At 43.4% G+C, this 24,191-nt stretch overlaps 1 protein-coding gene across 1 annotated transcript in view; it reads right to left on the bottom strand.

Annotated features, from left to right (window-relative positions):
- ADAM12 (ADAM metallopeptidase domain 12) overlaps positions 1 to 24,191 on the bottom strand; it is a 341,603-nt gene that overhangs the window by 316,330 nt on the left and 1,082 nt on the right. The window lies entirely within an intron of this gene.

Here is a 24,191-nt window from a genome sequence, read left to right as displayed (position 1 = left end):
CTGACTTCAATGGAATTGCACAGTTTACTCTGGTGAGATCAGAATAAGGCCCTTATGGTTTTTGTGCTTGAGAAGATGACTCAGCCTTTTCATATTGGCTGTGTAGATTTTATGCTTTCCTGATATTAAGGTAGAACACAGTCCATGGTTCATAAGAAAGGACTCGGCACCAGGATTTGTGATCACAACATTACTATTAGCACTATGCTTAGTAAAATGTTGTGCCATTTGTAAAATATCCCTAAGTCATAGAGTGCATTAAGTGTATATACATAAAAATTTCACTGTGTCTTGAAACAAGAATCAAAAGGTCACCATGACAGATATGAAGAGTATTTCACAGATCAGCTTCAAAGGCTCTGAGAGAGAGGATCCACTGGACACTATTTTGTTGTACTGTATTGTAAGAATTCTTGCGCATATTTGTCTTGGCCGGTTTCAGAGGCACAAGTAAGAGTCAAATGATTGGTAGTTTGGCTTGGATTACAACTCATCTAGTATTTTGTTCTAACCACCAGCCCAAACGCACACTGTTTACCTGGCTCAAACAATAGAGACCTACCAGTCTGCTGAGGTACTTCCCATTACCCTACTAACAGTACTCAGACACATTAAAAATAATCCTATCTACTACACACAGAATTGTATTAACTTGTAAAATTCTCTCACCCATTCCCCAAGGCATTTAAGCACCAATGCCTTCTGAGAAACAATTCTGTAAGTTGTCAAACAAACAACTCTTTCCTTCCCCCTGCAAAATAACTACTTTTGTATAAAATTTTGAAGAAGAGGGAAAAAAAAGTCAAACGCCTTTGATGAGCCTGAGGACAAGCAGTAGAGAGATGGACTCCGTGCACTTCTGAATTTAATTTTCTGTTCCTTCTGCTTCTAATCAAAAAAGATCCTCTCTCTAAGTTGACAGGTCTGCCAACTTTGAACTAAGCTGCGTATGGTTTTGTAGCATGTCCACTTGATCTTTCACACTGCTCAGTTTCATGAGATTCGACTGCTCAGATGAGAAATAGGAGTTTAAGTCTTACTGATCCCTTTAACTAAGCAGCATTAAAAACGTACCCTTCAATATTTCAGTTTTCTAATTCTAAGAACTATTTCATGTCACCACTTGCTCTTCCTAAATTTAACTTTTGTTAATGAAATAGTCTGCAAAAGAGAACAGCTCCCAAAACAGTCCCCTAAATTTTGTGGAAAATATATGTTAAAAAAATTAACATGAACGTGGGAATGAAAGCTTTAAAGTATGCTATTCTTCTAAGCTGAAGGTCACTGTGGTCAGTGTCACTGACAAGCCAGCTGAACAAACCAGTGACAGTTTAAAAGAGGGGTGGAAATATCCTTACACAAAAATAAAATGTTCATTGTGGAACATGCCCCCTAAGACATTGGATCATCTTAATCTCCCAGCTTCTGTAATACAACAGTTGGAAGGCTCTAAGACTGTGCACAATAAAGTGCTTTATTCAGGGAACCATATGACTCCATCAGTCATTCAAGCACATGTTTGGCACAGATTGAAAGTGAAAAGCATAGTTAAGTCAAATATTTCAAAACTGAACTTGTCTTTCTAACACATATGGTTTATATATTGGTGTAATAGCTATATAACTTTTCAGTTCTTGTATCATGTCATTAAATTACAAAATGATCTCTCTTGCACTAGATTGCATGAGACTTTTTCGAAGTTAACACATGCCAAAAAATTAGGGCTGTCGATTAATCGCAGTTAATTCACGCAATTAACTCAAAAGAAATAATTGCAATTAATTGCAGTTTTAATCGCACTGTTAAACAATAGAATACCAATTGATATTAAATATTTTTGGATGTTTTTCTACATTTTCAAACATATTGATTTCAATTACAACACAGTGTACCATGTTCACTTTATATTATTTTTATTACAAATATTTGTACTGTAAAAATGATAAAAGAAATAGTATATTTCTATTCACCTCATACAAGTACTACAGTACAGTCCCTTTATGCTTCGGCCACCACTCCAGAGGACATGCTTCCATGCTGGTGACGCTCGTTAAAAAAAATAATGCTTTAATTAAATTTGTGACTGAACTTCTGGGGGGAGAAACTGTATGTCTCCTGCTCTGTTTTATACCTGCATTCTGCCATGTATTTCATGTTATAGCAGTCTTGGATGATGACCCAGCATGTTGTTCATTTTAAGAACACTTTCACTGCAGATTTGACAAAACGCAAAGAAGGTACCGATGTGAGATTTCTAAAGATAGCTGCAGCACTCAACCCAAGGTTTAAGAATCTGAAGTGCTTTCCAAAATCTGAGAGGGACGAGGCGTGGTGCATGCTTTCAGAAGTCTTAAAAGAGCAACACTCCAATGAGGAAACTACAGAACTCAAACCACCAAAAAGGAAAATCAAACTTCTGCTGGTAGCTTCTGATTCATGATGATGAAAATGAACATGCATCGGTCTACACTACTTTGAATCATTATAGAGCATCAGCATGGACGCCTGTCCTTTGGAATGGTGGTTGAAGCACGAAGGGACATTCAAATCTTTACTGCATCTGGCACGTAAATATCTTGCGACTCCAGCTACAACAGTGCCATGAGAACGCCTGTTTTCACTTTCAGGTGACCTTGTAAACAAGAAGCAGGCAGCATTATTTCCCATATATGTAAACAAACTTGTTTGTCTTAGCGATTGGCTGAACAAGAAGTAGGACTGAGTGGACTTGTAGGTTCTAAAGTTTTACATTGTTTTGTTTTTGAGTGCAGTTATGGAACAAAAAAAACTTCAATTTGTAAATTGCGCTTTCATGATAAAGAGATTGCACTACAGTATTTTTATGAAGTGAATTGAAAAATACTTTTTTTGTTTTTTTAGAGTGCAAATATTTGTAATCACAAATAAATATAAAGTGAGCACTGTACACTTTGTATTCTGTGTTGTAATTGAAATCAATATATTTGAAAAATATAGAAAACATCCCAAAATATTTAAATAAATGGTATTCTATTATTGTTTAACAGCATGATTAATCAGCCGATACATTTTTTTTAACCGCCCAATTCATTAATTTTTTTAACCTTCCGATTAATTACTTTTTTTTTTTTTTTTTTTAAAAACAACTTTAACAATAACTTTTGTTCACCCTACTGTCCTGATTCTGGAAAGTCTATTTGTTCCTCAGATCACAGTGCTGTAACATGGCTAATATTCAAATTTTGGTTCTCTGCTAGATGGCTCTATACTAAAGCCAGGACAATTCTTAACTCTCAAGTTTCAGTTTTATACATGCTCATGCTCATGCACTGACTCTCTGCCTTGGTCTCAGACCAAACCCTCCTCACCTTATACAATTAGTCCCACAGACTTCAGTATGATTAAATAAGGCAAACATGAGTGTTTGGGGTGATTAAAACAAAAGTAATGTGAGCCTGATTTGTAGGCAGAATGGATACTGAAATGCACAAGAATCCTACTCTAATGCACTCAGACAGGAGTCTTGTATATTTCAATATCCTGCCTGTTCACCACAATGAACTGTGACAAGTGGAGTTTTGAAAATAAAATTTTGCCATTGATTTGTTTGGGGCCAGAAGTGTTATAGTGCATTTTAACAAGCAGGATCTATGCTTAGTTTCCTTGTATGGAATACACACATTTTATTTCTATATTTTTTTAAATAAATAAAATGTGTATATTCAATACAATATAAATATATTCTGATGAGGAAAGTGTTGCCCATTCCTGTTTGCAGTTTGTTTGTGATTGACAAAGGAATTCTGAATCAGGGTCAGTGAAAGAACAGAATTCTGGTTCTTTTTGGATTGAGCATTTCAGAATTCAGCGAGAGGGAAAGACTATAAAAAATTTGAAATAAAATACTTTTCAGTAAACCAAGCTATATTGTTTGTTAAGTGTTCCACGTGTGCACAGTGCTTCCCATGACATGGAAAAAGTTAAGAGCCCAGCCTCCTGGAGTTCAGTCTGTCTCAGATGAATTTGAAGTACAAGATTCAAAACCAAGGCAGCTTGTAAAGAAAGCAGCATATGGCATCTTAGGCCTGGTCTACACTAAGAGTTTATGTCGGATTTAGCAGCCTTAAATCCGAATTAACCCTGCACCCGTCCACACAACAAAGCCATTTTTTCGACATAAAGGGCTCTTAAAACTGATTTCTGTACTCCTCCCCAGTGAGGGGATTAGCACTGAAATTGACATCGCCGGGTCAAATTTGGGGTAGTGTGGATGCAATTCGAAGGTATTGGCCTCTGGGAGCTGTCCCACAGTGCACCATTGTGACCGCTCTGGACAGCACTCTGAACTCAGATGCACTAGCCACGTGTACAGGAAAAGCCCCGGGAACTTTAGAATCTCATTTCCTGTTTCGCCAGGTGAGCTCATCAGCACAGGTGACCATGCAGTCCCAGAAATGAAAAAGAGCTCCAGCATGGACCAAACGGGAGGTACAGGATCTGATCGCTGTATGGGGAGAGGAATCCGTGCTATCAGAACTACATTCCAAAAGACGAAATGCCAAAACATTTCAAAAAATCTCAGAGGCCATGAGGGACAGAGGCTACATCAGGGACGCAACACAGTGCCGGGTGAAACTTAAGGAGCTCAGACAAGCATACCAGAAAACCAAAGAATCAAATGGATGCTCCAGGACAGAGCCCCAGACATGCTGCTTCTACGCTGAGCTGCATGCAATTCTAGGGGGGTCCACCACCACTACCCCACCCCCTGTCCGTGGTCTCTGATGATGGGGTACTCTCTGCCATGGCTGAGGATTTTACAGATGGGGAAGATGAGGATGAGGAGGAGCTTGGGGAGAGCACACAGCAAGCACACCGTTCTCCCCGACAGCCAGGATCTTTTTATCACCTTGACTGAAATACCCTCCCAACCCAACGAAGCCAGAGAAGGGACCTCTGGTGAGTGTACCTTTTAAAATATAATACATGTTATAAAAGCAAGTATTTTTTAATGATTAAGTAGCCCTGAGGACTTGGGATGCATTCGTGGCCAGTACTGCTACTGGAAAAGTCTGTTAACGTGTCTGGGGATGGAGCAGAAATCCTCCAGAGGCATCTCCATGAAGCTCTCCTGGAGGTACTCTAAAAACCTTTGCAGAAGGTTTCTGGGGAGAGCAGCCTTATTCCGTCCTGCATGGTAGGACACTTTACCACGTCATGCTAGTAGCAAGTAATCTGGTATCATTGCATGACAAAGCCTGGCAGCGTATGGTCCTGGTGTTTGCTGGCATTCAAGCAACATCCGTTCTTTATCTCTCTCGGTTATCCTCAGGAGAGTGATATCGTTCATGGTAACCTGGTTGAAATAGGGGAATTTGATTAAGGGGACATTCAGAGGTGCCCGTTCCTACTGGGCTGTTTGCCTGTGGATGAAAAGAAATCCTCCCTGCAGTTAGTCACACGGTGGGGTGGGGGGGGCCATTGGCGCTGAGCTGTTCGTGTTTGGCTAGCAGGGATCTTCCCTGATACCAGCCAGGCAGTGGAGTGAGGGCAAAAGTGGTCATCCCAGAAAATTGGATGAAGGGAGGGGATTAGTTTGGTTTCTGCTGCTGCACGTCAACAGGAAAACTGCAGCACTAAATGGCCAACTCAACAGGCTTTGCTTGGTATGGGAAAGGAGGGGGCTGCTGTTATGAAGGTTGCAGAAGCCGAAAGACTATGGCTCACCATTGCCGCCTGCAAGCCAGATTTTGTTGTCCGCCCCTGCTTGTGTGATCTCTAACACCAAAGCCGCAAGCACTCAATATAAGATGCAAAATGCGACCTTGTACCAAAATCACATGTGCTATGTAATGTGAATAGTGTTGTTCACTGTGAAAGAGTATAGCCATTGTTCTGTAAAATGTATCTTTTTAAATACTTCACTCCCTTTTTTTCCCTCCAGCGGCTACAAATGTTTCAAGCCTCCCTCCTCCGTCCCAAAGGCTATCTCAGATAAGGCAGCGAAAAAACACACACGCGCGATAAAACGTTCTCTGAGCTCATGCAGTCGTCCGGCACTCACAGAGCTGTGTGGAGGGACACAATATCAGAGTACAGGACGGTGGCTGATGAACGTGAGGAGAGGTGGCAGCAGGAAGATCAGAGGCGGCATGAGGAAACGCTGGGGCTACTGCGGGATCAAATGGACATGCTCCGGCGTCTGGTGGACATTCATGAACGGCAGCAGGATCACAAACTGCCACTGCAGCCTCTGCTTAACTGCCCTCCGTCCTCCCCAAGTTCCATAGCCTCCTCACCCAGATGCCCAAGAACGCGGGGTGCTGGCGGGGAGGCTCCGGGCACCCAGCCACTCCACTCCAGTGGACAGCCCAAGCAACAGAAGGCTGGAATTCAACAAGTTTTAAAGTGGCCTTTTCCTTCTCTCCTACCCTCCTCCCACACCCCACCCGGGCTACCTTGTGAGTTATCTCCCTATTTTTATAATCAATTAATAAAGAATACATTTTTTTAAATGATAGTGACTTTATTTCCTTTGCAAGCAAGCTGTGATCGAAGGCGGGAGGGCGGGTGGCTTACAGGGAATTAGAGTCAACCAAGGGGCCGGGTTTTCATCAAGGAGAAACAAACAGAAGTGTCACATAGTACCCTGGCCAGTCATGAAACTGGTTTTCAAAGCTTCTCTGATGCGCACTGCTTCCTGCTGTGCTCTTCTAACTGCCCTGGTGTCTGGCTGCACATATTCAGCGGCCAGGCGATTTGCATCAACCTCCCACCCCGCCATAAACGTCTCCCCCTTACTCTCACAGAGATTGTGGAGCACACAGCAAGCAGCAATAACAATGGGAATATTGGTTTTGCTGAGGTCTGAGTGAGCCAGTAAACTGCGCCAGCAACCCTTTAAACGTCCAAATGCACACTCTACCACCACTCTGCACTTGCTCTGTCCTATAGTTGAACAGCTCCTTACTACTGTCCAGGTTGCCTGTGTACGGTTTCATGAGCCAGGGCATTAGGGGGTAGGCTGGGTCCCCAAGGATAACTATAGGCATTTCCCCAGACCAGAAAATAACCGTTGGGGATGGTAAGTAAATCCCTTCCTGCAGCTGTTTAAACAGACCAGAGTTCCTGAAGACGGGAGCATCATGAACCTTTCCCGGCCATCCCCCGTTGATGTCGGTGAAACGTTCCTTGTGATCCACCTCTGCTTGCAGCACCATTGAAAAGTACCCCTTGCGGTTTATGTACTGGCTGCCCTGGTGGTCCGGTCTCAAGATAGGGATATGCGTTCCATCTATAGCCCCATCACAGTTAGGGAATCCCATTGCAGCAAAGCCATCTAGTATGACCTGCACATTTCCCAGAGTCACTACCTTTGATAGCAGCAGCTCAATGACTGCATTGGCTACTTGCATTACAGCAACCCCCACAGTAGATTTGCCCACTCCAAATTGCTCTCATCTTGGTATTCTCGCACTTCAGGGCAGGGGAAAGCAAGTCACAAAAGTTCCATGAAAGTGCCCTTATACATGCAAAAGTTTCACAGCCACTGGGAATCATCCCAGACCTGCAACACTGTGGAGTCCCACCACGCTGTGCTTGTTTCCCGGGCCCAGAATCAGCGGTCCACGGCATGAGCCTGCTCCATTAACACCATGATCTCCAAATTGCAGGGGAACGCAGTTTTAGAGAAAAGTGTGTTCATGTCCTCATCACTGGGCTGCCGTCGCCTCCTTGCCTGGTTTTTTGGGTGCTGGTTCTGCAAACACTGCACGATAACGTGCGAGGTGTTTACAATGGTCATAACTGCTGCGGTGAGCTGAACAGTCTCCATGCTTGCTGTACTATGGCGTCTGCTCCTGCTTGGGCAATCCAGGGAAAAGGGCGCGAAACGATTGTTTGCCATTGCTCTGGCAGAGGGAGGGGCGACTGACAACATGGCTTACAGAGTTGACTTACAGGGAATTCAAATCAACAAAGGGGGTGGCTTTGCGAGAAACAGAATGGCCCCCTCAAGGATAGAACTCAAAACTGGGTTTAGCAGGCTGTTGATTTCACAGAGGGAGGGAGGAGAAAATGAATACAAAACAAATCTGGTCTATTTCTTGTTTTGATCCACTTCATCTATCTTTATACATCTTGCTGGCAACAGACTGTGCAGTACGACCGCTAGCCATCGTCATCTCCTGGGTGTTCGGCAGAAGATGGTGCAGTATGACTGCTGGCCATCATCTTCTGCTGGCTGCAGATTAAAAGACTATCCCACAGTGCTCCATTGTGCACTGCCGGTAGGACTCAATCGCCATGAGACGAAACTTAAAAGAGAAATGACCTGGCTGAGTCACTCCCATGTTTGCCCAGGCGCCCCTGACCTCATCGAGGTCGGTTAAAAGAGCATCCTGGACTACGTCGATGACGGCTACCAGTCATACTGCACTGTCTGCTGCCAAAAGGCAATAAACTTCTGCTGTGTAGCAATGCAGTACCGCGTCTGCCAGCACCCAGGAGACATACGGTGATGGTTAGCTGAGCGGGCTCCATGCTTGCTGTGGTATGGCGCCTGCACAGGTAACTCAAGAAAAAAGGCACAAAACAATTGTCTGCCCTTGCTTTCACAGAGGGAGGGAAGAGAGGCCTGACAATATGTACCCAGAACCACCCGCGACAATGTTTTAGCCCCATCCGGCACTGGGATTTCTACCCAGAATTCAAATGGGCGGCGGAGACTGTGGGAACTGTGGGATAGCTACCCACAGTGCAACGCTCCAGAAGTTGACGCTCGCCTCAGTCCTGTGGACGCACTCCGCCGACTACATGCATTTAGAGCATTTGTGTGGGGACACACACAATCGACTGTATAAAAACACTTTCTACAAAACCAACTTCTATAAATTCGACCTAATTTCGTAGTGTAGACAAGGCCTTAGAAAAAAAGTGAGTTGAAGACAGGATTTGACACAGGGGCAGGAGTGCTTCACACACAACACACACACACACACACACAACGTGGACTACAATAATAACGTTCCCAGATGTCCCAGCCAATGAAAAAATTAGCAGGAAAAAGCTAAAGGGGAGGAAATCTCAGTGAGATTTTCCATGAAGGATACCGCCCTCTTCCCCAACTGCTTTGCTGGATGGAGGAAGTGAAGAGTTAGCCCACTCTCATGAAACCGGCCATGGGATTGCCACCTAAACGAGGCCCGTAGGAGGCCAAGGCCAAGTGTGGGGGGTGCTGTGTCCCTACACCAGCACTGGGTCTCCAGCAGCCTCACTCCCTGGCAACATGATTCCAATCCTCACGGTTATGGGAAGCCACTGAAAGATACTACTGCCTAAGACTGTGTTGTCTTTTCCCCCTGAACTCTGAGGGTGGAGAACAATCCCACCTCACTTACCCCCACCCATGCCCTATTCGGGCACATCTGTTTCTTCTACTTCAAATGCTCCCTCTCCGTAAGAAAATCCAAGCCTTCCTTCTGATTGCAGGCTCCATCCATCTCACAATCAAATCAATGGAAAGCAGCTCATTGATCTCAAAGGGGGTTTGATAGTGTCCAACAGGAGGAACACTTACAGGGAAGAGAAATACCAAGTATCTTTTCAAAAAGAAAAGGAGTACTTGTGGCACCTTAGAGACTAACAAATTTATTTGAGCATAAGCTTTCATGAGCTACAGCTCACTTAATCGGATGTAGCTCACGAAAGCTTATGCTCAAATAAATTTGTTAGTATCTAAGGTGCCACAAGTCCTCCTTTTCTTTTTGCAAATACAGACTAACATGACTGCTACTCTGAAACAAGTATCTTTTGTGATCAGTTAATCAGAAGTAATCCATACAGCTCAAACATTAAATAGCAAGTATCAAATATACTTAGATTTTTTTTGTGATCAATCTACAGAATTAGAAAAAGAAAAATCAAACAGCAAATAAATCAGAGACGGTCTATGAGCAGAAAAAGCAGTGAAGTGTGTCAAGTAAAATATTAGCAGCAAATTATTTGCCCAGCCACAATAACCATAAAGCTTATTATATTAAACCACAAGTCTCATTCTGCTACTATTATACCAACAGAAATCTGAAGTAACTCCATTTTAAATTAGTGACAGCATTTCCCGCCTCTCCCCCCCCTCCCCCTTCCGTTCCCCCCCTCCCCCCCCCGCAGGTGCTGAGATCCACGCAGAAGGAAAACATTAAAACTTTTCCTTTCTGGACCCTCAGAAAGAGACTGCTCGAAGATTTATTGGCTGGGTGCAGAACTCAAATTTAAATGTTCTCTCAATCCTAGTTGTAGAGGGTGCAGTGAGATCATTTTCTGGATTATTCAATAGCCTCTGAGCCAGGGCTCTGGTGAGGGAGGTAGGGAACCCAGACCTCCGCTGTGTCAGGTAGTATTCCATCCCATATACCACTAGCAGTAAGGAATACCTTGAGTGTGAGCTTCAAATGTGCTTTTCACATACATTCGTGTGCATGAAAGTCATTTGTTCCAATGTTCCCAGAAAGCACATAGAAAGGAGGAGAGAATGTGACTGAAGCACATTCCAGCATTACTTCAAGTCAATGTTAAAAAGAAGCATTTTGTGGCATTTACCCAAGTCTGGTGAATAGGATTCTAAGATGGGTAGTATGTCCATAATGCACCTTTGTTTTTATGGCTATACCTGCTACTGGTGCTACATGATAGAAACAGAAAATTTACTTCACCTGTACTAATAAAGTTACCAGTTAAGTCTTTTTGATAAATTTATATATATAAGTCAAAAGTAAGGGTAACATTTCTGGCATAAAAGATTCGTTGACGCCTGGTGTCCTATCCGTGGATTTACACACGGTCGGCCAAATCAATGGAGCTATGCCAATCTGCACCAGCTGAGGATCTGGCCCATTAATACACAAAATCCTTTCTTCTGTAACCTGAAAGGTACAGCAATGATTCTATTAGCACACCTAAAATGCATGCATTCGCCTCGGAGCTCTCCCCTTAGTGGGACTCAAAGGAACTGTGAAATACACTGATCTCCATTAAATCTTTTCCTATTTTATTTATACATTCTTTCAAAGATAACAAACGTTCCAGCCAAGAGAGATATCCGTCGTGTCTTCTAGGTGCCCTGGCAAAAATACAAGAAAAGAAAGATTCATTTGGAGGTCATAAATATGACCTCCAGTTCATAGAGAAGCACCAGTTACAAATGACATGGCTCAATACTTCTCAGTAGACTATATCTGAGGTCAAATTCTGCTCTCAGCTACAGGTGTGCAATCTTAGCAGTTTTAATGGGTGAAACCAGTGACAGAATTTAGTCTCAGATAATGTAGATTAAATAATATTTGTCACAATACTCATTTTTTTAAATGAACTAGCAGGAGTACCTCAGAGAGTTAGGCACATTAAGAAATTAGTAAAACGAACAGGAGTACTTGCGGCAAAAATAAATTTGTTAGTCTCTAAGGTGCCACAAGTACTCCTGTTCTTTTTGCAGATACAGACTAACATGGCTGCTACTCTGAAACCTAAGAAATTAGTGGATGCCCAGGAGCACACTTCTGTGACTACTGATGAATAATAGTACTCAGATGATGCCCAGCCCCACATCTATTTATGTGTGTATGTTCATTTCACTTGTTTAATGTGGTGTTAATACAAGGGAGCTGGAGGATTTTTCATGATTGTATTAAAAAAAAAAAAAAAGGCACATCAACATTTGGGCCCAGGGAAGTTCATACTTAAATCTTTCAAGGATAGGCTGCCACGTGAGCTTTCTCCCCTCCCGCCCCCCCCCCCCCCCCCCCTCAATCAGCAGTTCTCTCTCTACAGAGTAACAAGAGATTTTAAACACAGAAAATAGCAAACTGCTATCATATTGTCAGAAAAGACTTTTTCTCTTAATGTGTACACATAACTACAACATATTTTTAATGATGACAAATGTTAACTGTTAACAAATATCTTGTGGAATAAACGAGCTGATGACCCTTTTTTTTGCCAAGTTCTGCATCCAGCTTTTTTATGCCTCGTTGTAGAATAGCCAGCATGGTTAACAGGCCATGAAATGTTCCATTGTTGCCATATTAGATCATATATTTGGTACAAGAAAGAATGCATTTATCCAGTCTATGGATTCGTCATGTTGAACTTCTGGATGGGCAAACAAACAAAATCAACCCACAGCTCTCTCATATTTATTCAAGTTCCAAACCAGGGAGGGCACTTAAATTAAGTCATTTTTATGCATTTCTTGGCTTTGGAATTACTTGGAAAATTGGTCAAGGTTGCTTAAAGATTTTAAGTGAAACAGTGGACATAGTTTTTACAGACTGGATTCTGAAGTTGCTAAGTCACTCACTGAACCATTGACACTAATACTTCACATTAGATAGCAACGTGTTTTCAAAGAGATGTGCAAACATTAGACAATTAGTTCTGACAACAGTCCTCCATGATAAGTATTATTGTGCTCATTTCACAAATCAGAAGCTGAGGCTAAAGTTAAGTGACTTAACTATGTCACAAAAGAAAGCAATGGCAGAGCAAGAATTAGAACTCCACCACTCAACTCCCATGATAACATTCGTTCCACTGGCAATGCTCTCTGTCAAATAAACGGCTTTCTTGTGCTATATCATGCAGACGCTTACTGCAAAGTTTACCTGATGATTCTCAAAATGATTTGTTCTCTCTTTTCCAACCTCCTTAGGACCCTGATCCTGAAAGTACCAGCAAATGATTGTGTAGGGGCAAACCATTTTGTCAGGTAAGTGTAATTATTTCTTACATTTATTTAACAAAAAAAACAAAAAAAAGAAACTGCTACTAAAAATTAAAACTCTGTAAAGTAACGTAAAAGTTGAGTTATCTGTACTAGAGTTTTTACCTCAAGTTACTTCACTAAAAGTTACCACATTTACCAAGGCTAGTCTGGAAACTGCCCAAATGGTTGTGGTTTATCCTGGGATAAATCTAGAGTAAACTACAAGCATTTGTTGTCTGGAACAGAAGTTTCTGGAATGGCAGACTAGCCTTTACTGATGTTAACTACCTCTAGTCAATGGGCAGATAACCGAAAGTAAAGACTCTAGTGAAGGAAAACCCTTAACCTCCATCTGACTGATGACTTTAGTTACTAGGCCAAAATGATCTCCTAAGATTGAGTACAAACATTAAAATTGAAACCTATAATTAAACGGGAGCCCAAGAGAGAAGAAAGCCCAAACTTCAGTTTTTACCCTGTGACTAATAGAGGAGAAACTTGCTATTAGCCACACAAACAGGATTCCCATCAATTAACACTTTCCACCTGAACAATAATTTTAGCACTCAGTAGAATTATATGGCCTTTCTCCACCAACAGAAAGATGCTTCACTTGTTACTTCCAATGAATAGTCCTAGAGTACCAGCCTATCACACAGCCCAATTCTTCATAGTAGATAAAAATCGCACAGGTCAGGCCCTACCAAATTCACAGCCATGAAAAAACACATCACAGACTGTGAAATCTGGTCTTCCCCTGTGAAATCTTGTCTTCTACGTGCTTTTACCCTATACTATATAGATTTCATTGGGGACACCAGCGTTTCTCAAATTGGGAGTCTTAACCCAAAAAGGAGTTGCAGAGGGGGTTACAAGGTTATTTTAGGCGGAGGTCATGGCATTGCCACCCTTACTTCTGAGAGCTGGGTGGCCGGAGAGTGGCGGCTGTTGGCCAAGTGCCCGGCTGTTGTCCAACAGTGCCCTGCTAGCAGCTGCACAGAAGTAAGGGTGGCAATACCATGCCACTCTTACTTCTGAGCTGCTGCCTTCAGAGCTGGGTGGCCGGAGAGTGCCAGCTGGTGACTGAGGGCTGATACCAGTCAGCTCTGTGTTCTTGGAGAACCAGGGCGCAGTATCTAGCCTGTCTGACTCATGAAAGACACCACCCCCCGGCCCCAGCTTCTGTTTAAACCAAAACCCATCAGAGAAAAGACTTACAGAGAGCAATGAAGGGTGGATGGGAGACACACCTAGACCCCTCTTGACAAGGGTGACAAGATTAAGACATCTCCATTAGCATACAGAATGGAAAACAGAGACAACTCCCCTAGCCTCATCTGCATGAAAGATGGGACAGGGAGACATTTCAATTTGCATACAGAATGGAGAACAGAGAACCACACTGAACTCTGGGATCAGAAAAGCAGGGAAGCACGGCATCCTGGGGGCTCTCTGCTCCAGATGTTAATGAACCTACACCTGCACACACCCAGCTCAGCAATTATCAGACCAATTCTAGTATAAATCCGCAATTGATATCCAAAATACTGAGCAGCCTAGTTGAATTGTGAGGTCCCTGGAAGAAAACACCACCCATAGCCAAGAGTGATCAGCTCCTATTGTCTAGCCTAAAGAAAACCCTTAAGTCATCAGTTTACCCATAAACAATTCTAGCATTCTCCCTTGAACCATTGTGTTTTCTCTACAAAAACCCCTACCTATGCCCAAGTAAATGTTCTGATGCTTAGATCCAAACTATGCATCAGTTCCACTGGGACTCTATCTTCTCCTGACTGATTGTGCTGGGGGTTCTGCCTGTCTCCAGCACTCAGGACCCTGAACTACCACCATCACCTGGGAACCCCAACCAGTTCAAGCCTCATGGAGCTGGTGAGATCCCCTACTCATAGGGATAAAGACTAAGGCCCACATCCTCAAAAGGTATTGAGGCACTTAACTCCGATTGATTTAAACGGGAGTTTGGCACCTAATGGCTTTGAGGATCTGGACCTAAGTGCATCTCTGTCTCAGCAGCTGGTCCTGGACCTTGTCTGTCCTGGGTTTTAACTGCTGGTGTAAATTTCAAATATCTACAAGGAACCAGTCCTCAGCCAGTTTAAATTGTGCTTACATCACAATTTACAGGTTACATCATTAGAACTATGTTAATTCAGACCAGATGAGGATCTGGCCCATGATTTACATTGTTGCAACTTATCTCTGTTTGAAGCCTGAGTAAACTGCACCTGGACATTCATGCCAGGCATATTTAATCCTAACTTAGCGCCAGGGCAAGGAGAGGGAAATGGACTAGATGATCTTGAGGTCCCTTCCTGCCCTACAGTAATATGGTTTTATATTACATTAGTGTAAATCATATGTACATTAGGGTTTGCCCCAATACAGGTACACGGATCGTTACAAACCAAGTGTAGATTCACAGATTTTTAAAGGCAGAAGGAACTACTGTGACCATCTAATCTAATTTCCTACAGAAAACAGGATATAGGATTTCCAATAATTCTGGCCCAAACTCAATTTAAGGTTGAGCTACACAAGGCCCCAGTCATCACAAGAAATGCTTATCAGCTAGCCTACCACACAAGATGATCACAAGCATTAGAACCTTCAAATAGCCATCACGAGAGTCTACAACTTCCAAGGGCTTTAATGCCCTTTTCAGTAATCTTTAATTTTTGTCATTACGAAATGCAGCTACTGCAGAGAAGAAAGGTATTCTGTTTCTGCTTATGATCGGGACAGATGCATTAATTATCACAATTACAGATGTCACCAAACTGTTATATGCAGGACATTTTGCAGCTGAACTTCCTCGGTCAGTTTTCCTAAATGGAATATGGGTCAACAACCCTGACCAACAGATTTGGATTCTCCTGAGAGAAGACGGCATTTTCCTAATTCCTTGTTGTCTTTTAAACAAAAGTTAATATAATTAATAAAATTAATAACCAGCTATATTACACATAGGCTAGGAGCTAATCAGCATTCTATGCTTTAATCAGTTAACGTATCTGTAGCACTAAGGACTGACAGTTTCTAGGGAGACAGAATTACACTTTACTAAAAACCATTGAGTACGTGACACTGGTTTCTGAAAATGCAGTCTGGAAATAAATATAGCTGAAAGCTATATATTTATACGTGACACTGAGTGTATTTCCATTACCACCAGTACTTCTCAGTTTCTACTTAAGGACAGACTGTGGCCAGTCTCTGTCTGGGGGAGAAAGGAGCATACCTTTCCCACATTGTCACAACCACAATCCTTGCTCTCCTTTGGCCACTACAGCTAGCTGTACAAAGAAAGGAGTGCATGTTGCAACTCATTACAAGGCTGTACTAATCAACATACAGTAATCTGCCTGCATGCTTGTGGCACAATGTGCCTAGTCCAAAATCCATTGAAGTCAATGACAACACTCTAAGTGACTTCAGTAGGCTACAGTTTTGATGCAACACCTCCAATGTTGGAGGCTAACGGTATGTCTACGCTACGAAATTAGGTCAATATTATAGAAATCTTTTTTTAGAAATTGATTTTATACAGTCGATTGCGTATGTCCACACTAAGCGCATTAGTCCACCATGGCTAGCATCGACTTACAGAGCGATGCACTGTGGGTAGCTATCCCACAGCTCCCGCAGTCTCCACAACCCACTGGAATTCTGGGTTAAGCTCCCAATGCTCGATGGGGCAAAAACATTGTCGCGGGTGGTTTTGGGTACATGTTGTCAGTCGCCCCTCCCTCCGGGAAAGCAGTGGCAGACAATCGTTTCGCGCCTTCTTTCCGTGTGGACGCCATACTGCTTTCAGCAGACGGTGCAGTAGGATTGCTAACCGTCATCATCCACCGCTTTTGCTGCAACTCTGCTCTGCTGCTATTGTCTCAATAGTGAATTTCTCCATATTGTCTGTCATGGGCTCCCAGGTACATGTGTTCTTCCTTGGGAAATGTGCGGTGCTAACTGTCGTCATCCACCGCTTCTGCTGCAACTGTGCTCTCATGAATCCACCTTGCATATCCTCTCATCATTCTCTATAAAGATCTATTCTCGCAGCATCCGTCATCAGCCACCACTTCCACTGCAACTCTGCTCTCCTGCAGTCGCCATACCATGGCAAGCATGGAGCCTGCTCAGATCACCGCAGCAGTTATGAGCATTGTAAACACCTCGCGCATTATTCTGCAGTAGGTGCAGAACCAGAACCTGTAAAAGCAGGTGAGGAGGCAACAGCAGCATGGTGATGAGAGTGATGAGGACATGGACACAGACTTCTATCAAAGTACGGGCCCCAGCAATTTGGACATCTTGGTGGCAATGGGGCAGTCTCATGCCATGGAATGCCAATTCTGGGCCCGGGAAACAAGCAGAGACTGGTGGGACCACATAGTGTTGCGGTCTGGGATGATTCCCAGTGGCTGCAAAACTTTTGCATGCGTAAGGGCACTTTCATGGAACTTTGTGACTTGCCTTCCCCTGCCGTGAAGCGCAAGAATACCAAGATGAGAGCAGCCCTCACAGTTCACAAGCGAGTGGCAATAGCCCTCTGGCAGCTTGCAACACCAGCAACACCAGACAGCTACACCAGACAGCTACCAATCAGTCGGTAATCAATTTGGAGTGAGCAAATCTACTGTGGGGGCTGCTGTGATCCAAGTAGCGAATGCAATCACTGAGCTGCTGCTATCAAGGGTGGTGACTCTGGGAAATGTGCAGGTCATAGTGGATGGCTTTGCTGCAATGGGATTCCCTAACTGTGGTGGGGCGATAGAACGCATATCCCTATCTTGGGACCGGACCTCCTTGGCAGCCAGTACATAAACCACAAGGGGTACTTTTCAATGGTGCTGCAAGCAGTGGTGGATCACAAGGGACGTTTCACCGACATCAACGTGGGATGGACGGGAAAGGTACATGACACTCACATCTTCAGGAACTCTGGTCTGTTTGAACAGCTGCAGGAAGGGACTTACTTCCCAGACTAGAAAATAAGCACTGGGGATGTTGAAATGCCTATAGTTATCCTTGGGGACCCAGCCTACCCCTTGCTCCCATGGCACCTTACACGGGCAACCTGGACAGTAGTAAGGAGTAGTTCAACTATAGGCTGAGCAAGTGCAGAATGGTGGTAGAATGTGCCTTTGGATGTTTAAAAGCTCACTGGTACTGTTTACTGACTAGGTCAGGCCTCAGTGAAACCAATATTCCCATTGTTATTGCTGCTTGCTGTGTGCTCCACAATATCTGTGAGAGTAAGGGGAAAAACGTTTATGGCAGGGTGGGAGGTTGAGGCAAATCGCCTGGCTGCTGATTACGCGCAGCCAGACACCAGGGCGATTAGAAGAGCACAGCAGGACGCGTTGTGCATCAGAGAAGCTTTGAAAACCAGTTTCATGACTGACCAGGCTATGGTGTGACAGTTCTGTTTCTTTCTCCTTGATGAAAACCAGCCCCCTTGGTTCACTCTACTTCCCTGTAAGCCAACCATCCTTCCTCCTTTGATCACCACTTGCAGAGGCAATAAAGTCATTGTTGTTTTAAAATCATGCATTCTTTATTAATTCATCACACAAATAGGGGGACAACTGCCAAGGTAGCCCGGGAGGGGTGGGGGAGGAGGAAAACACCAAGTGGGGTGGTGGATGAGGGGAGGAGGAAAGGACAAGGCCACAGTGTACTTCAAAACCTATTGAATGTCAGCCTTCTGTTGCTTGGGCAGTCTTCTGGGGTGGAGTGGTTGGGTGCCCTGAGCCCCCCCACCGCGTTCTTGGGTGTCTGGGTGAGGAGGCTATGGAACTTGGGGAGGAGGCGGGCAGTTACACAGAGGCTGCAGCGGCGGTCTGTGCTCCTACTGCCTTTCCTGCAGCTCCATCAGATGCCCGAGCAGATCAGTTTGATCCCCCAGTAGCCTCAGCATTGCGTCCTGCCTTCTCTCATCATGCTGCCACCACCTCTCCTCTTGCTCCCGCAACCTCTCATCTCGCTCGCCCCTCCTGTCCTCGCGTTCATTTTCTGCTTTCCTGGACTCTGCCTCCACGCATACTGCATGAGCTCAGAGAACATTTCATCGCGAGTGCATTTTTTTTGCCTTCATATCTGCACTAGCCACTGGGATGGAGATGATAGGGGGAGCGTTGAAACATTTGAAGCTGCGGGAGGAAAAAAAGGGAGAGTAGTATTTAAAAAGACATTTTAGAGAACAACGGGGAGACTCTTTCACAGTGAACCAAGCTGCTAACATTACACAGCACATGTGCTTTCGGTACAAGGTCACATTTTGCCTCTTATATTGAGGGCCTGCCCGTTTGGTGTGAGAGATCACGCACGCAGGGCCGGGCAACAGAATTCACCTTGCAGGCAGCCATGGTAAGCCACAGTTTTTCGGCTTCTCCAACCTTCATAACATGTGAGAATGATTTCAAACAGCAGCACCCTCCTTTCCCATGCCAAGCACCCGCTGGCTTGGCCATTTAGAAGGAGGGGCTGCGGTTTTCGGGTTAACGTGCCGCACAAACCTAACTAACCCCCCTCCCCCCACACACACACACACCCAGTTCTCTGAGATGATCACTTCACCCCTCCTCCCACCACGTAACTAGTATCAGGGAAGATCCCTGCCAGCCAAACACGAACAGTTCAGCGTGAACAGCCTCCCCACCCCCACGTGGCTAAAAGCGGGGATGATTTCTTTTCAGCCACAGGCAAAAAGCCAGCAAGAATGTTCACCTCTGAATGTCCCCTTAATAATGTCCCTGGAGGATTTCCGCTCCATCCCCAGACACATTAACAGACTTTTCCAGGAGCTGTACTGGCCCGCGAATGCATCCCAAGTCTTCAGGGCAAATCGATCATTAAACACGCTTGCTTTTAAACCATGTATTATATTTACAAAGGTACACTCACCAGAAGTGCCTTCTCCTGCTTCATGGTCCAGGAGTCCACCTTGGGAGAGTATTGGCTCCAGGGTGATAAACAGTTCCTGGCTGTTGGGGAGAACAGTTTCTCTGCTTGCCTGTTGTGCACTATCTTCCTCGTCCCCAAAATCCTCATCCCTGTTGCATGAGACTCCCTTCTTGAAGGTGTCCATGGACAGGGGTGGGGTAGTGCTAGGGGCACCCCCTAGAATTACATGCAGCTCATCATAGAAGTGGCATGTCTGGGGCTCTGATCCAGAGCGGGTGTTTGCCTCTTTGGTTTTTGGTAGACTTGCCTGAGCTCCTTAATTTTCAAGCGGCACTGCTGCGGGTCCCTGTTATAGCCTCTGTCCATCATGCCCTTGGAGATTTTTTCAAATATATTGGCATTTTGTCTTTTAGAACAGAGTTCTGATAGAATGGATTCATCTCCCCATACAGCGATCAGATCCAATACCTCCCGTTCAGTCCATGCTGGAGCTCTTTTGCTATTCTGGGACTACATGGTCTCCTGTGCTGATGAGCTCTGCATGGTCACCTCTGCTGATGAGCTCGCCACGCTGGCCAAACAGGATATGAAATTCAAAAGTTCCTGGTGCTTTTCCTGTGTACCTGGCCTGGGTATCTGAGTTGAAAGTGCTGTCCAGAGCGGTCACAATGGAGCACTGTGGGATAGCTCCCGAAGGCCAATACCATCGAATTGCATCCACACTACCCCAAATTCGACCCAGTGATGTCGATTTCAGCGCTAATCCCCTCGTCAGAGTACACAATTTTAAGAGCCCTTTAAGTCGACAAAAATGGCTTCATTGTGTGGACAGGTGCAGGGTTAAATCGATCTAACGCTGCTAAATTCGACCTAAACTTGTAGTGTAGACCAGGGCTCAGTAGTGCCCCAAATGAAAGTTTCTGCCTAGCAGGCACAATTCAGACCTTACTTAGTTCTTTTCATATTAGAGATTTCCTGTGATCAAGATTCCTTGTCATATGAATTTTAGAGATGTTGAATGTGACATGAATGATACACCACAACGTATAATGTGTGTGTTTATATATGGTTGAACGTTAAACTTAAAAAAAACCCAATATTTGAGGTAGGCTTCAGGAAAAAACGCGAAAACAGAATGAGAGAAAAATGGAAATGGAAAAAGGGATCAGAGCAAACAAGAGATCCCTCCAAAATGAATACCAAGAAGAGAGTCATACCTTCTGAGCAGAATTGGTTGTTGCAGGAGATAGAGAGTCAGGGAAAGTTTGCCCATGTAAACGGAGCGTGGCCTTGTAAGCATTAGAATATTTCAAACCTAAACTGAACACACCCCTAAAAATGGCATTTTCCAGTTTAATGACACCTTTCGCTGTGAAGAGCCAAGAACAAAATAATTCTCTCAGCCTGTAAGGGACACAGGCTCTAATAGTTAGATTCTCAGAACTCAGATGCAAGGCTTGGCAACAACAACAAGCAGCTCTGGGTTTTTCAGAGATACACATGTGCACATTGCTCCATTGCCCCTACGGGCTCTGAACTAGCAGAGGATTGAAAGTGACACACGGTCTGCTTGAAAAATAGATCTCACGGTTGTCAATTTGCATGTTACAATGAAGCCCTTTACTAGAAATGATACTGCCCAAAAGGAAGCATATGAATACTGAATAAAATGAAACCCTGGCAGGCTCCATGGACAATTTACACTGGCAATTTGAGAAATGTTAGAAGCATAAGGGCCACTAGTGATAAAACTGTCAGGATTAGGAAATGGGAGATCTGAACCAGACTGGCGAAGATCCAGATAAACTATTACAGGAATTCAGACTTTTTAAAACAGAATTTCATGATCAATAGTGTGTCAACTCCAGCTGACAGTTTCAGTAGGAATAACAGATAAACATAACCCTGATTTGTTACAGTCACTCACAGATCATTAGAGAGCTGCTATCAGGGCAGTCTCAGTGCAGTGAGCAGGATGACAAGTAGTCTGAAATGTATGCAGTAGATCATTACTTAGAAGTTGCTCTTCATAGCTAGGTAGCAACATTTCCAACAACCTTCAAGGGAAAAGGGAGATTAGAAACTTGGCAAAAACAAACAAACTGCAGGCAGGGGAAACAGACAAGATCAGCTGGAACAGAGCATTTTCAGGGCGGGAACAGAAGAGGTACATCCTTAGCTGGTGTAAGCTGGCACAGTTCCATCAAAGACAATGGAGCCACGCCTATGTACACCAGTTACATATCTTACCCAGGATGTCCAAAATATCTGTAGGAAAGTCAGTTTGGTCAACAGTCAAACAAGCTTAGACTCTGTACAACCATGTGCTCATCTCCCTCAACCTCAGCAACAGTTTCAAAATGACACTAAAAAGAGCTCTGAGAGTTACATGGGAATCAAGTAGGGCTCAATCTATTGACTCCAAAAAGTCTCCAGAGGGAGCAATATGACAAAGTAACAGCGTTTAATTTTGCAGGTTGACTAAGGATGAAATCTATTCCTGTGCTGAGGACCAACACAAAGGGTAAATTTCATCCAACGGTATCAGCAAAGAAGATGACATGACAGAAGAGAAGAGAAGAGAAGATGGGGCGGGGGGAAGAGGGGGAAAAAAGAGAAGGACACATTCAACGGCAACTGTAAGAAAGGCAGGAGACTGGGAATTGTAAGAACTAATAGTTATTAACATAGAAGGTTTAGGATTGGAAATAGGAAGACACAAAGAAAGAGCCAAATCCAATAAGTGGCTCTTGACAGATGGTTGCCCCTTAAGAGAAGTTATAGTTATCCATGATCTTAAACTCTCGGAGCCATTTACATTCATTGTATAAATATTTAGGCACTTAAACTCTCAAACTGTCCATGTGAAATACTATTATGCAAGCACAGAAACCACTATATATGGTTTAATATCTCAGATGTATAAATCTTTCCATCTTCAAAATACAAAAATCAAGCAGGTTATATTATGAACCCCGCATAGCAAGTTTTTAGGCCAGCTGCAACACAAGTCACTGAAGAAGCACTAGACATGCTTTGATCCCACAAGCTCATATGCATCGTTGTCCCCTGGGCCCACACAGAGTTCTACTGAAGACAAGGATTAGTTCTCACATCTGATGGGTTTGTATGCTACCAGTTGACCATGACCAGTTGATGTCTTCCTAGCTCACTATCTGGGGATGTCAGTTGACTAAAATAATGACCCCAGTTCACTCAGACACAATTACATAGAATATGTGTGTTCTCAAATCAAGTGGATCATGAAGCTCTATTTGTGATAGGACTATGGCTCTGTCTTCACTAGGAAAATGATAACGGTATGTTAACTAACACAGGTTAACCCTTGTTAACTAGTGTGTTGATAAAGGTATGTTTTCTTAACCCGTTAGTTAACATGGATTAACCCATGTTAGTAACCATAACGTTAATTTTCCTAACAAAGATAAAGCAATAATCCCAGCGTAAATCTCCTGTGCATAAATTTAGGGACTAAACAAAAGCTAAATTTCAAATTGAAATAGTAGACACATGCAATCAGGTCTGTAGGAACAGGTACTTCTTTCATTGCTGTGCTATATATTTATGCAATTTAACAACTCTCTCTCTCTCTTAAATTATACAGTGTCAGCTACTCGTTAAAGCAGGGGACAGAGTCAGACCTCTGTGTTTGATTCCTGACTCTGTCACTAACTTGCTGAGTGAACTGGGGACAAGATGACTCCAAATATATCCGTGAAACTGGCATAACAGAGCTAAGCCAATACTGTTAAACATTTTAAGCAAATATTTATTCAAATATTTAAATAAATTCTCTGTGTTCCCTTAGCATGAATATTCTAGCTAGAAAATAAAGCTTTCACTAATGAGGGGGAAAAAAACAGATGTTAAACCCAAATTGCCCAGATACTCATCTAAAGTGGATTATGACTCACATCTGACTAACAGTTCAGATTTCAAATTCTGCACCAACATGCAATTCAAAATTCTTACTGTTGGTGGTTACTTACAGAAATTATCCACTCAGAGACCAGAAGCAATACCACATGACCCAGGAAACTAACCAGCAAAGTACAAATATTCATGTGGAACTGTCCTCCACTGAGTCTACAGACTCAGGATTAATAGCTGTATTCACAAGTGATTTTGAATGATAAATCCATTTTCCCCAATTTATGTGAAGAAAATTCATAAACAGAGAAGCAAACTGTTTTTAATATATTACTCATTGTAAATTGTTGGCCCTTCCATAAATAATTCTTACGAAATTCACTGGGGTGTTGTAAGGCTAAATTTTCCGTAAAGTTCTTTGGAATCTTCAACTGAACACTAAAGATATGCAAGTGTTTATTGTAAAATAAACAGGAACCAGGTGAATAGCCCAAAGCAACAGGTTTAAGGGGCGGGGGGACAGTTGAAGATTCCCTACATACTGGAACAGGACCCAAAAGAAAGGCTATGGTGTGAATACTCTTTAGTCCTTGAGCTATTTATGCAGGTCTCAGAGCAGCAGCCATGTTAGTCTGTA

This window comes from Chelonia mydas, chromosome 7, assembly GCF_015237465.2.
Source record: "Chelonia mydas isolate rCheMyd1 chromosome 7, rCheMyd1.pri.v2, whole genome shotgun sequence".
In the NCBI taxonomy this organism is placed as follows: Eukaryota; Metazoa; Chordata; order Testudines; family Cheloniidae; genus Chelonia; species Chelonia mydas.
This window is presented reverse-complemented; position numbering and strand designations above follow the sequence as displayed.